The sequence below is a fragment of the Panthera tigris genome, chromosome C1 (assembly GCF_018350195.1).
Source record: "Panthera tigris isolate Pti1 chromosome C1, P.tigris_Pti1_mat1.1, whole genome shotgun sequence".
In the NCBI taxonomy this organism is placed as follows: domain Eukaryota; kingdom Metazoa; phylum Chordata; class Mammalia; order Carnivora; family Felidae; genus Panthera; species Panthera tigris.
The window spans coordinates 165,728,287-165,743,675 of NC_056667.1; the positions used below are offsets into that span (position 1 = coordinate 165,728,287).

Here is a 15,389-nt window from a genome sequence, read left to right on the forward strand (position 1 = left end):
TCCCTCTCTCTCTGCCCCTCCCCCATTCATGCTCTGTCTCTCTCTGTCTCAAAAATAAATAAACGTTAAAAAAAAAAATTTAAAAAAAAATAAATATAGATACCCTTTAAAAATATTAGAGGGTGTACATTGTATCACTCCCCAGTCAGAAAGCAACAGTGGCTTTCCTTCTCCTTCAGAACGGAGGCCCTTACCATGGTTTACAAGGTCCTCTCTATGATCTGTTTCTAGCCTCTCTGACCACTGTTCCAGAACTCTGTCCCTCTCTCAAACTGCTCCCACCACATTACCTCCTTGCTGATTCCACAAGCCTGCTTTCACCTCAGGGCGTCTGCACTAACTGCTCTTTCATAAATGCTCTTTCCTAAATGCTCTTCCATAAGATATCTGTGCTACTTGCCCCTCACTTCCATCAGCTCTGGTAAAATATTATCTTATCATTTTGTGAAATAGTACCACACACACCATCCTTAACTCTTTCCATGTTTTGTCTTCGTAGCATTCATAAACATCCAACAAACTGGGTGCTTATTGGTAACATTCATTTGATCATTAGCTATAAGGCCCATAAGGGGAGGGACTGGGTCTCCTCTCTTCACCCATTTCCTCAGCACCTAGAACAATGAGGAGTTCATTGCAGGGTCTCACATATTTACTGAGTGACTAGAGACTTGTGGTATTAACAACTGTATAATTTTTTGGCAACTCATTAAAGCTCTGCATTCTGGTGTTTATTCTGTAACATAAATGAGTTTTTCTACAATTTTGAAGAATTGACTTAAGACCCAAGTTTGAATGAAAAAAATAAAATAAAACTAAAGAAAATGGAAAGATGACTTCTATAGGTATTGAATCACTACAGAATCAATAGTAATCTGATCAAGATTAATCTGGGCAAGTACTTGGCAGCATTTCTATAAAGAAGATTTAAGAGTGGGGAGATGATTCTTAAGGTAACTTTCCAATCCTGATGATGTACTATGATTCTATATTGGGATGATCAACAAGTTCCTAAACTTTAAGCTAGAAAATAATGATTTTAAATACAGGTATACCTCATTTTATTGTACTCTGCTTTACTGCACTTCAGAGGCCCTGCATTTTTTACAAACTGAAGGTTTGTGTGGCAACCCTGGTCCAGCAACTCTATAGGCACCACTTGCTCACTTAATGTCTCTGTGTCCTACTTTAGTAATTCTCACAGTATTTTTTTTATGTTTATTTACTTATTTTTGAGAGAAAGATTGTAAGCAGGGGAGGGGCAGAAAGAGAGAGAGACAGAGAGAGACAGAGAGACAGAGAGACAGAGAGAGAGAGAGAGAGAGAGAGAGAATCCAAAGCAGGCTCTGCGCTGCCAGTGTTAAGCCCAGTGTGGGGCTCAATCTCATGAACCATGAGATCATGACCTGAGCCAAGATCAAGAGTCGGACACTTAACTGACTGAGCCACCCAGGCACCCCAATTCTAGCAATATTTCAAACTCCAAATTATATATATTTGTTACGGTGATCTGTGATCTTTAATGTTCCTACCATAGTTGTTTTGGGGTGCCACAAATCACACCCCTATAAGATAGAGAACTGAATACGTGTTGTGTGTGTTCTGACTGCTCTACCAACAGATGTTCCTCTGTCTCCCTCTCTCCTCGGGCCTCCCTAGTTGCTGAGACACAGTAATATTGAAATTAGGCCAATTAACAACTGCTCAGTAGCCTCTAAGTGTTCAAATGATTTTGTTCTTTGAATCGAAAGCTAAAAATGATTAAGCTTGGTGAGAAAGGCATGAAGAAAACCAACAAAGGCGAAAAGCTAGGTCTCTTTCACCAGTCAGCCAAGTTGTGAATGTAAAGGAAAAATTTACTGGAGGAAATTAAAAGTGCTACTCCTGTGAACAAATGAACTATAAGAAAGCAAAACATTCTTTGGAGAAAGTTTCAGTGGTCTGATTAATCTTCTGATTAAACCAGCCACGACATTCCCTTAAACCAAAGCCCAATCCAGACAGTACTATGGAGGCTGAGAGAGGTGAGGAAGCCGTAGGACAAAAGTCTGAAATTAGCAGAGTTTGATCTGTGAGGTTTAAGAAAGGAAGCCACCTTTAGAATGTAAAATTGCAAGGTAAAGCAGCAAGTGCTGATATAGAACCTGCAGCAAGTTCTCCAGAAGATCTAGCTAGGATCATTAATGACGGTGGTTTACTCTACAGCAGATTTTCAATGTAGACAGAACAGTCTTCTATTAGAACAGCATCTTTAGGAGATGCCATCTAAGACTTACACAGCTAGAGAGGAGAACTTTACAGCTGACTGTCAAAGGACAGGCTGTCTTGTCAGGGCTGACACAGCTGATGACTAAGTTGAAGCCAATACTCATTTACCATTCTGAAAGGCCTAGGGTCCCTAAGAATTATGCAGATCTACTCTGCCTGTACTGTGTAAATGAAATAACAAACCCTGGATGAAAACACATCTGTTCACAACATGGTATACTGAATGGGCTTAAACCCACTGTAGAAACCTACTGCTCAGAAAAACTGATACCTTTTAAACTATTACTGTTTATTGACACTGCACCTGTTCACCCAAGAGCTCTGATGGAGGTGTACAATGAGATTAATGTTATTTTCATGCCTGCTAACACAATATTCACTCTGCAGCCCACGGACCAAGGAGTAATTCTGACAAGGAGTAATTCTGACTTTCAAGTCTTATTATTTGAATATTTCAAAAATCTATAACTGCCAGAGACAGTGATTCTTCTGATGGATCTGGGCAAGTAAATTTAAAACCTTCTGGAAAGGATTTGCCATTCTAGATGACATTAAAAACATTCTTGACTCATGGGAAGAGGTCAAAATATCGACAATAACAGAAGTTTGGAAGAAGGTAATTCCAACTCTCATGGATGATTTCGAGGCTTCAAAACTTGATTGAAGAAATAACTAACTGCAGATGTGGCTTTCCTGTAATATTGGCTTCATTGCAGTGATCTAGAGCTGAACACGCAATTATCTCCAGGATATGCCTGTATATACTGAATATACTGTTGAAAGGAAATGTGAAAGCAAATTAAAAAGTCTTTCAAATGTCTTTTATAAGACCATATTCACCAAGGCTATTTCATGTCAATCATCAGCTGTGATAGATCCAGGTTAAATGTGAATAAATACTAAAAGTTACCAATAAATATGGCACTGTGACGATAGCAGAGGTGGCTGCAGAGCAGTAATCAGGAACACAAACTAGTGGTCAAAATGCCAGGTTCAAATTCCCCTTGGTTTACCACATGCTCTTGGTCAAGACACCTAAATTGCCTACTCTTTCTATGTCTCAGAACCCTCATACATAAGATGGGGATAATGATGACTGAACTCATCCCATAAGTTTGTTAAAAGAATTAAATGACTTAACGGTATCTATTATTTCCTGAAATCTAAGATATCCTTTTCACATATGCTTCCCAATCATAATCCACAAGCAAATCCTCAGGTCAGGTCCATTCCGAATTTAAAGTCCTACAAAGGAAAGAAATACCAGCCTAGACAAACTTCTGTCCATCAAAATAGTTTCTAATGAGCTGGCAACTTCAGTATGTTTGAATTTTCCAACAAAATATAAGATGTTCTGAGAATGGTCAGTTACTAGGTTTAGTCAGCCCACATTTGAGTACACAGAGCTCTGAGAAACTGAAGCAGTAAAATAAAATAGAAGGTAGAAACCCATATCCATAAGCCACACTGACCACCGACTAAGAGTAAGATACTACACTGGGCTATGAAAAATACAAATTATAAGATACAGTTTCTCCCCTCAAGGAGCTCAGAATCATTTAGAAAGATGAAAGAATAAGGAGTATTTCAGTTAGTGTCTACTATACAGTCAAGACATTATATTATTTGTTACTAAGGAAACAATATACGCTTTTGAAATTAAAAAAATCAAGACAAATAATAAATGTAAAAATAAATAAAAAATCAAGAATCATCATTAAACACATTATGGTTAAATTCCTGAAGAGTCAGAAACGGTTAGTGCTATAAATCTGGATAACAGCAGAATCTGGGAAGGATCTACTTAAAGGAGCTAATAAGATTTAATGTGAAGGACAGACACTGAGCATAAAGAATATGAGCAAAGGCACTACGTTAAGTTGAGAAAGTTTCTTAATTTCTCCGCCCTCATTTTTTCATCTATAAAATAGAAATAATACTATCTACTTTACCATTATTTTGCAAACTGAGTTAGTAAAAGTACTAAAACTAAGTGCCTTACATAATAAGTGCTCAAGAAATATTAACTGAAAAGGTGAGTCTAATCATACAAGGTCGTGGCAGAGAAGACTGAAAGACTGCCCTTGAGAACAAAGACCTAAGTCTTTCCTGCCTTCGCAATGCACCATGTACAATGTCTGCACTGGCATCAGCAAAATAAATGGCTACTGAATTGAATTCACTGTGCAGAAAAAAAGAGGTCATGGAAAACTGAGAAGGATGATACAACTGTTGTTTTAGCGAAATCAATCTTGGTTTTGCCTGCAAAGTGGGAAGAGAATGGGGTTATTATACTAGTCCAGCTTGACAATTTAGCCATCCCTTGATGTGAACTTAAGCATATAAAAAGGGAACAGAAAGGACAGAAAAATAAAAACTACATGGCAAAGAAAGGAAATACTAGCTTAGCAGTTACATTTTAAAATGGCACATTATAAATTTTCAATACATAGGTGTTTCTTATATTAAAAAAAAAAACACTCATCAAGAGCATAAAGCATGTTCAAAACCCTCAACCATCATGCTTTGAAATAACTCTAAGGACAATGCAATTATACCTCCATCTAGTAAAAGTACATTCGTTAAAGAGGAAAATGGAAGGCACTGGCTCAAAATTTCTTGGGAGTGAGTCCCATTTAAAAAAAAAAAAAAAAAAAAAAAAAAGAGGAAAGCCATCACACTCTCAGACTATACTGAGTCTTCTCAAGTCTAAGAAAACATATCAACGATGAACTAAGATATTCCAATTATCTTCTAATTGCTCTGCAGAGTCCTAAAAGCTCCAAGAAGTCTCCTTAAAAGTGAGGGGGGGGGGGGGCGCCTGGGTGGCTCAGTCGGTTGAGCGTCCGACTTCGGCTCAGGTCATGATCTCACGGTCCGTGAGTTCTAGCCCCGCGTTGGGCTCTGTGCTGACCGCTCAGAGCCTGGAGCCTGTTTCAGATTCTGTGTCTCCCTCTTTCTCTGACCCTCCCCTGTTCATGCTCTCTCTCTCTGTCTCAAAAATAAATAAAATGTTAAAAAAAAAAAAGTGAGGGAGGGGGCCCTGCAGCGGGAGTGAAGTCTGAGAAGAGAAAATAAGAGTGGGCAGAAATAGCTGTGGACCTCCACTTCTATCTGTTTTATAAATTCTGCTTCTGGCTAAGATTTTCTTTGAAGAAAAATGTCCATAGATTTTTTTTTTTAATTCTGAACATATAGGATACATAACCTACAGAATACTAGTAGTTATACAGTCCAGAAAGGAGTAGCATAATGTATTCCAAGTACTGAAAGGAAAATAACCTACAACCAAGAATACCCTACCTACCAAGATTATCATTAAGAATTGAAAAATAAAGGGTTTCCCAGATAAACAAAAGTTAAAGGAGGTCATCACGCCAAAACAGTTTTACAAGAAATGCTAAAGAGAATTCTTTAAGTGAAAACCATAGCCCATAACTAGAAGAAAATTATGAAAACAAAAAAGTTCACAAATAAAAGCAAGCATATAGTAAAGGTAGATTAACGACTTGTATCTTTTAAATTTTTTTAATGTTTACTTATTTTTGAGAGAGAGAGAGAGAGACAATAGCACAAGCAAGGGGCAGAGAGAGGGGGACAGAGAATTGAAGGGGGCTCTGTGCTGATAGCAGAGAGTCTGATGCGGGGCTCCAACTCATGAACCACAAGATCATGACCTCAGCTGAACGTAATGTTCAACCAAATGAGCCAGGTGCCCCAGATTAATGACTTCTAAAGCCGGTACAGAAGTTAAAACACAAATTATAGTAAAACATATTATATCCACAAAAATGCCAAGGGATACACAAACAGATGTAAAATATGACACACACAACATGTGGGGGTGGGCAATAAAAATTTAGTGCTTTTAGAATGTGTTCCAACTTAAGCAATTATCAACTTATCACAGACTGCTATACATACAGGATGTTACATATAAACCCAATGGTAACCACAAATCTAAACCCAATAATAGCTACACAGCAAAACAGAGAAAGGATTCCAAGCATAACATAAAGAAAACCATCAAATCACAAGAGAGCAAGTGAAGAAAATTAACGGAAGAATTACAAAAACAATCAGAAAACAATTAACCAAATGGCAATAAGTACATACCCATCAATAATTACTCTAACTGTAACCAGACTAAATGCTGCAAACAAAAGATATAGGGTGACTAGATAAAAAAAAAAAAAAAAAAAATGCTGCCTTACAAGAGACTCACTTCTGATCTAGTCACATACAGACTGAAAGTGAAGGAATGAAAAAATATATTTCATGCAGAAGAAAGGGGAAAAAAATAGCTGGGTTAGCAATACTTCTATCAGACAAAATAGACTTTAAGAGAAAGACTGCAGCAGAGCACATGGGTGGCTCAGTCAGTCAACCATCCAACTCTTAATTTTGGCTCAGGTCATGATCTCACGGTTCATGGGTTTGAGCTCCATGTCCAGCTCTGCATTGACAATCCTGAGCCTGCTTAGGATTCTCTCTCCCCCTCACTCTGCCCCACCCCTGCCTGCTAAGTAAATAAACATTAAAAATAGATAAATGAATAAAATGAGAGACAAATAAGGACATTACATAATGACAAAAGCATCCATCTGACAAGAGAATGTAACAACTATAAATATCAGACACCCAACACAGGAGCACCTAAATACATACAGCAAATTTTAACAGACATAAAGGGAGAAACCGATAGTGATACAATAGTAAAGGACTTTAACGCCCCACTTAGATCAGTGGATAGATGATACAAACAGAATATCAACAAGAAAACAATGGCTTTGAATGACACATTGGACCTAACAGATATATACAGTACATTCCATCCAAAAACAACAGAATACACATTCTTTTCAAATGCACGTGGAACATTTTCCAGGATAGATCACATGTTAGGTAACAAAACAAGTCTCAATAAATTAAGGAATAGGAAGACTGAAATCAAACCAAGCATCTTATCCTACCACAACAGTAGGAAACTAGTAATCAATTACAAGGAAAAAAAAAAAACAAACTAGAAAAAATACAAACACATGGAAGCTAAACATGCTACTAAACAACCAATGGGTCAATGAAGAAATCAGAGAAAATAAAAAAATACATAAAGACAAAACTGAAAACACAACAGTACAAAATCTTTGGGATACAGCAAAAGCAATTCTAAGAAGGAAGTTTATAGTGATATAAACCTATCTTAAGAAACATAAAAAATCTCAAATAAACAAACTAATCTTGCACCTAAAGGAATTAGAAAAAAGAACAGGGGCGCCTGGGTGGCTCAGTCAGTTAAGTGTCCAACTGTTGATTTCAGCTTTGGTCACGATCTCACAGTTTGTGGGACTGAGCTCCTTTCACGCTGTCAGCGCCCAGCCTGCTTGGATTCTCTCTCTCCTGGTCTTTCTGACTCTCCCCTGCTCCTGGGTGTGCTAACTCTCTCTCTAAATAAACAAACTTAAAAAAAAAAAAAAAGTTAGAAGGAAAGAAATGATAAAGATGAGAATGGAAACAAATGAAACAGAGACTTAAAAAAAAATTAGAAAAAGTCAATGAAACTAAGAACTGATTCTTTGAAAAGATAAACCAAATTGATAAACCTTCAGCAAGACGCATCAACAAAAAAAGAGAGCTCATAAAATCAGAAATGACAAAGGAGGAGAAATAACAACTGACACCACAGAAAAACAAAGGGTTGTTGAGAATGCTATAAAAAATTGTATGCCGACAAATTAAACCACCTAGATGAAATGGATTAACTTCCAGAAACAATCTTCTAAGACTGAATCAGGAAGGAATAGAAAATGTGAGCAAACCAATTACTAGTAACAAAAGTGAATTGGCAATCAAAAAACTCCCAACAAACAAAAGTCCAGGACAAGATGGCTTCACAGATAAATTCTACCAAACATTTAAAAAATAGTTAATAACCTATTCTTATCAAACTATTCCAAAATATAGAAGAGGAAGGAAAACTTCCAAATTCACTATATGAGGTCAATGTTACCCTGCTACTAAAACTAGACAAAGATAATACAGAAAAAGAAAAACACAAGACAATATATTCGATGAAGATGGATGCAAAAATCATCAACAAATTTTAGCAAAGCACATTTAATAACACATTAAAAGGATGATTCATCACAATCAAGTGAAATTTATTCCAGGGATGCAAGAACTGATACTCGCTAATCAATCAATGTGATACACATTAACAAGAGAAAAGATAAAAACCACATAATTATGTCAATAGATGCAGAAAAAGCATCTGACAAAACACAACATCTGTTCATGATAAACACTCTCAACAAAGTGGGTTTAGAGGGAACACACCTCAACATAATAAAGGCCATATGTGAAAAAAACCCACAGCTAACATCATACACAATGGTGAAAAAACTGAAAGTGTTTCCTCTAAGATGAAGAACAAGGATGTCCACTCTCACCACTTTTATTCAACACAGTACTAGAAGCCCTAATTTCAGCAGATAAAAAAAATTTTTTAAAGGCACCCAAATTGGTAAGGAAGAAGTAAAACTGTCATTATCTTAAGATGACATGGTACTATATACAGAAAACCCTAAAGATGCCACCAAAAATCTATTAGAATAAATGAAATCTGTAATATTGTAGGATACAAAAATATACAGAATTCTGTTGCATCTCTAACATTAATAATGGAGCAGAAAGAGAAATTAAGAAAACAATCTCATTTACAACTGCACCAAAAAGAATGAAACACCTAGGAATAACTTTAACCAAGCAGATGAAAGATCTGTACTTTGAAAACTGTAAGAGACTGATGAAACAAACTGAAGGCAACACAGACAAATGGGAAGATACCATGCTTATGGCTTGGAAGAATTAATATTGTTAAAATGTCCATACTACCCAAAGCAATCTACTGATTCAACACAATCCTTATTAAAATTTTTCACAGAACTAAAACAAATAATCTTAAAGTTTGTATGAAACCACAAAAGACCTTGAATAGCCAAGGCAGTCTTGAGAAAGAACAACAAAGCTGGAGGTATCACAATCCCAGATTTCTCACACCAGTAAGAATGGCTAGTATCAAAATGAGAAAAAATAACAAGTGTTGACAAAGATGTGGAGAAGAGAACCCTTATGCTCTTAGGGTAAGAAGATAAATTGGTACAACCAGTATGGAAAACAGTATAGAGGTTCCTCAAAAACTTAAAAATAGAAATACCATACAGTCTTATAATTCGACTACAGGGCACTTACCCAAAGAAAACAAAAACACTAATCTGAAAAGAGATATGGAATCCTATGTTTATTGAAGAATTATTTACAACAGCCAAGATATGAAAACAACTCAAGTGTCCAATGACAGATGAATAAAGAGGATGTGGTGTGTGTGTGTGTGTGTGTGTGTGTGTGTGTGTGTGTGTGTATACATACAACAAAATATTACTCAGCCATAAAGAACGAAATCTTGCCATTTACAACAACATGGAAGGACCAACAGTTATTATGCTAAGTAAAATAAACAAAGAAGGGACGCTTGGGCAGCTTAGTCGGTTAAGCATCCGACTTCAGCTCAGATCTCAGTTCATGAGTTCAAGCCCCACATCGGGCTCACCGCTATCAGCGCAGAGCCTGCTTCAGATCCCCTCTCTCTCCCTCCCTCCCTTTCTCTCTCTCCCTCTGCCCCTCCCCCCTCCTTCTCTCACAAAAATAAATAAACATTAAAAAAAAAGAATTTTAGGGGCACTTGGGTGGCTCAGTTAAGCGTCCAACTTTGGTTTAGGTCATGATCACACGGTTCATGGGTTTGAGCCCCACATCAGGCTCTGCGCTGACAGTTCAGAGTCTGGAACCTGCTTCGTATTCCGTGTCTCCCTCTCTCTTTGCCCCTCCCCTGCTCATGCTCTGTCTCTCTCGCTCTCAAAAATAAACATACATTAAAAAATAAATTTAAAAAAAGAATTTCAGGGCATCTGGATGGCTCAGTCGGTTGAGCGTCCAACCTCAGCCCAGGTCATGATCTCACAGTTCGTAAGCTTGAGCCCCACATCAGGCTCTCCGCTGTTAGTGCAGAGCCTACTTTGGATCCTCTCTTCCCCTTCTCTCTGCACCTCCCCCACTCACACACACTCTCTCTCTCTCAAAAATAAAACATTAAAAAATAATAATACACAAGCCCCCTTTGCAAAATGAAAATGCCTGGCCCCTTTATAAAAAAAAAATCAAAGAAAAATATGATATGATTAACTTATATATAGAAAAACAAAAACAACAACAACAAAACAGACTATTAAATACAGAGAGCAAACTGGTGATTGCCAGAAAGGAGGTAAGTGTGGTGGGATGAGCAAAATAGGCGAAGGGGATTAAGAGGTACAAACTTCCAGTTATAAAATAAGTCACAGAAATGAAAACTGCAGCATAAGGAATAGTATTGTAATAACAATGTTTGGTGACCAACTTTATCATAGTGAGCACTGAGCATAGAATTTTCAAATCATGATGTTATAAACCTGAAACCAATATAACATTGTATGTCAATTACAGTTAAGAATTAAAAAAAAATACTGGCAGTTATAAAACTAATTATGGGATTCAAATAATGATTTCACCATTTTAAAAAATTATAGAACTATACACAGCTGTTCTATTTCCCTTCATGTTTTTTAGGTCATTTCTATGACTGTTGCTAAGTGTGGTTCGTTCCTTCAATATGCATATAATGAACACATGAAGTCTTCAAATCACTTTACTGGCATTGTGGATATGGAGATAAATAAAACAGGGTTCTGCATTCAAGGACCTCACAATCTTTTTTTTTTTTTTTTTTTTTTTTTGTCTTTTTGAAGTAAGCTCCACACCCAGCATGGGGCTCAAACTCACGACTCTGAGATCAAGAGTAGCATGCTCTGCCCTTCCACCCAGGGCAGCATGGCGTGGCTCAGTTCAGCACCAGCCTGACTTCCCTTTGGCCCAGTGAAGCCCTGGGCATGTCCAGTGCTGGTGCAGCGGCCCCAGCCCTGGAAGCGCCGGGGAGGGAGCTGGTGGCAGGCCCAGAGAAGCCAGGAGGGGCTGAGTGGCCCATGGTGGGCAAGGAGCCAGGCAGCAGAGCGGCCATATCCATCATGATCAAAGATTTTGAGACGTTTCTCTGTGTAGTTCGGGTGGTGAAGAAATGGCTGACAGTATCAAAACCTTTCTCCAGGACCTTGCCACGAGAATCAAAGGCTCATTCTGGGGAATCTGAACCATCTCAAAGCTAGATGCTTGGACTCAACAAAGAGAGAGGAGCTGTGTTGAAGAAGGGCAAGCAGTGTCGTGGCGCAGAGGAGAGCCCAAAGTATTGAAAGGAAGCAAGAGAGTGAGCCGTGTATCATCAGAATTTTCCAGTGCTGCACTTGGAATGGTGGAGTATTCTGGTTAAGTCTCCTCTTGTTTTATCAAGTGTTTATTCCTGTGCTACATTCAGTAACAGCCCAAGTTACTGGTGATCCATCACTACATGGAGATGTTTGGCTGTGGCTAGAATTCTTCCTTACGTCCATGTTTGTGCTTAGCAATGTTGTCAGTGCCATTTGGTTTAAAGACACAACTGATCTAGCATGATCCTGTATCAGGGAGGGAGCCTCACCCATTCCCTAGTGTCAGCAAAATTACTGCTGACATGCTCTTCAACCTTTTGCTGCAGGCTCCTTTCCTGATCCAGGGGATGATTGTGAGTCCCTTTCCCATCTACCTTGTTGGTCTGCAGGTTAGTCTTCTGCATATGTCCCTCCTCTACTCTCTATACTGCTTTGAGTATCATTGGTTCAGTAAGGAATTGAAATCCACCACTGGCTGTCAAACACAGAAAGGAACTGGCTGTACTACTTTGGATTTGGTTTGCCACTGGCTTTCCTCACAACAGTGCCATCCTCATGTATTATCAGCCTCTTCTCCATTCTCTTTCCTCTGTTCATAATCAGCACCAATGAAGCAAAACACCCTGGCAAAGCATACCTTCTCAAGTTGTGCTTCTTCTCTTGGTGGTTTTCTTAAGGAACGGACTTTTCCATAAGACAGACTACCTGTAGTCTTCCCTGAGTAGCTCAACCTCTGCTGAGAAATTCCCTTCACTACATCTGTCTCCTGCCAAACTGAAGACCCCTGCAGGCCACTGAGTCACCTGCCATCCAGAGGAGGGAGATGGGTGGGACTGGAAGGAGGCTGTAGGAGCTCTTTTCCTTATCAACTCCTCCACCAGGGAAGGCAGGTCCCGTTCTGCCAAGGACCCTCTGCATGTTCCCTTCTCTCTGAGGAACTGGGATTTCTGTCTCTAGTGTGTATAAGGCAGAATCTTCCTGACACCAGTATATGGATTTTTAACACCAGTGAGTCTGAATGGACCACAGGTTTTTCTGCAGCTCTTCTCTAGCACTTGCCAGCCCCTGTGCCTGGACTGATTTGAATACTTTCTTTCTCCCTATGCCATTTACCCTCCCAACTCCCCTGCCTGCCTCCCACCACCCTCGGATGAATGGACTTTGTAATTCTAGCTGTTGTATTTTGTGGGACTGTTACTTTCGGTCGTTTTTCTGTGAAGCACATATATTGGATGTGAGAAGTAAAGAAGCATCTCATTTGCTCCTGGTCACTTGCTTTATAGCCATCTCGGTCTTATTTCTTGTAACTCATGTCAGATCTTGGTCTCTCTTGCTCCACTGAAAAAAACAAGCCTGAAGAGATAGGACAGGAAAAAGACCTCACCGTCAGATCTGGTGGGCTTTGAGGAGTGATTTTTTCTTGCCCTTGAAGGGGAAAAAGCTTTTTTTATCCAGTGGTACATTTAAAGTTCCCCAGTGGTAGGGATGTACCAGTTTTGGACAAGTGCCACTACAACACCGAATACTCAGAGAACCTACACTTTTTTTTTTTTTTTTTTTAACTCCGGAGGTCTGAAGTGTACTGCTGGCCACTGCCGGGTCTGTCTGGCATTTCAAAGGAATACTGGATGCTACAAATAGGAACTGAAGGTATAAACTTATGAAACCCATTAAGCCTATGATTGGGTGTTTTCCTGTCATTTTAAAGAGACTAAATATGGAGGAGGGAGCAGATGTCAAAACAATTGTCCAATTTTAAAATGTCACAATGAAACGTGAGCTGGTCCCACCCGCCCCCCGAAAAAAAAAAACTCGGATGCTCTACCAACTGAGCCAGCCAGGTTCCCCAAAGACCTCACAATCTAAAAACAGACTGTAATTTGACTATACTGTAACACCAGCAGAAGTGAATAGGAAAAACTTTCTAAAGGGTCTCCTTAGAAAATTAATAATGAGAAAACAAGGTTAAGAAATGTGTTTTGCCATTTGTCATGTGATTTTAAAAAGCATGTAGTCTAGGGGTGCCTGGGTGGCTCAGTCGGTTAAGCGTCCGACTTCAGCTCAGGTCACGATCTCACAGTTTGTGAGTTCGAGCCCTGAGTCGAGCTCTGTGCTGACAGCTCGGAGCCTAGAGCCTGCTTCAAATTCTGTGTCTCCCTCTCTCTGCCCCTCCCTCCCGCAAAATAAACATTAAAAAAAAAAAAAGCAGGCAGTCTCATTATCTTATAATCACATTTCACGTAATAGTATTGAAACAAATTTCATTCTCTGTACTGAATGTGAATATGCTTCTGATCTTAAATTTTGAATTATGTAATAAAACGAGATTGACAAACTGTGAGATTTTTGGTTAGTGCTAGTCTCAGTATTTACTTCTTTAATGAAAACATTTATAGATTAATTTCTATTTCTTGTCTTTAATTCCATAAAGGAATCTCTTAATTATAGACTCACATAAGTTTCTGATCATGCTGTTTATGTCTAAAATATACAGCAATAGCTAAGAAAACAAAAGATAAACTTGATTTACCTCTCCTAAAATTCAACACTCAGGCTGGCCCAAACCTTTATTATTCTGTACTAAAACCTATGATTGACCTTTTACAGAAAATGGGGCAGTAATGGTTAGGCTTGAACTCCACGTAGAACTGACATGAGTTACTTGGACATAAACTTAGTATTTGATTTACACCCTCTAATTGAGGATCTGAAACAAAAACAGGCTTAGGGGAAATCCATGTGAAAAAGAATCAGGAAATGCTTCCATTCTCAGTTGTGCTGGGTTACCTGTTTAAAACAGGAACATATCCAAAAAGAATGAAATCTTGCCATTTACAACTATGTGGATGGAACTAGAGGGTATTATGCTAAGTGAAATTAGTCAGAGAAAGACAAATATAGGACTTCACTCATATGAGGAATTTAAGATACAAAACAGATGAACGTAAGGGAAGGGAAGCAAAATAATATAAAAACAAGGAGGGGGACAAGACATAAGAAACTCTTAAATACAGAGAACAAACTGAAGGTTGCTGGAGGGGTTTTGGGTGGGGAGATGGGCTAAATAGGCAAGAGGCATTAAGAAGGACACTTGTTGGGATAAGCACTGGGTGTTATATAAAGGGGATGAATCACTGGATTCTACTCCTGAAATCATTATTGCACTATATGCCAACTTGGATGTAAATTTTATAAAATAAATAAAAATAAAAATAAACGAATTCTCAAGATAAGGATTCAGATTTCTGGTTAATAACAGGCAGGTATATGGAATACTAAATGGAATAAATGAAAAAAAAAAGCAAAATTAAATAAATATATAAAATAGGTATATATCATATGGTGTCTCTAGTCATTAAACATAAGCATGAAGTACAGATAAAAAACTGAATAGTTTCTTTTCATTTTTACATAAGTTTTTAAAATCTATTAATATATTCAAAATGTTAATGTGTTCATTGCAAAAGGGAGACCACTTTGGGGCATGTCCTGTGAGGATGAGGCCACACAAGCACACTGCTGGAGCTGTCCTCAGACAGTCACAGCTTAGGAGGGGCCAAACTTTAACAGCAGAAAACTGGGAGACACAGCAGGTCACACAAAAAAATTAAGACATACTACTAAAAAGGACAACTTTCTAGATACATGCTGAGCACATTCTGATAGGGTAAACTTAAAAATAGTTCTGGGATGGGGGCGCCTGGGTGGCTCAGTAGGTTAAGTGGCCGACTCCGGCTCAGGTCATGATCTCACGGTCTGTGAGTC

At 38.5% G+C, this 15,389-nt stretch overlaps 1 protein-coding gene and 1 pseudogene across 8 annotated transcripts in view; one reads left to right on the top strand and one right to left on the bottom strand.

The window, feature by feature from the left end:
* SESTD1 (SEC14 and spectrin domain containing 1) overlaps nt 1-15,389 on the bottom strand; it is a 151,475-nt gene that overhangs the window by 83,563 nt on the left and 52,523 nt on the right. The window lies entirely within an intron of this gene.
* On the top strand, nt 11,122-13,572 carry LOC107179781 (annotated as a pseudogene).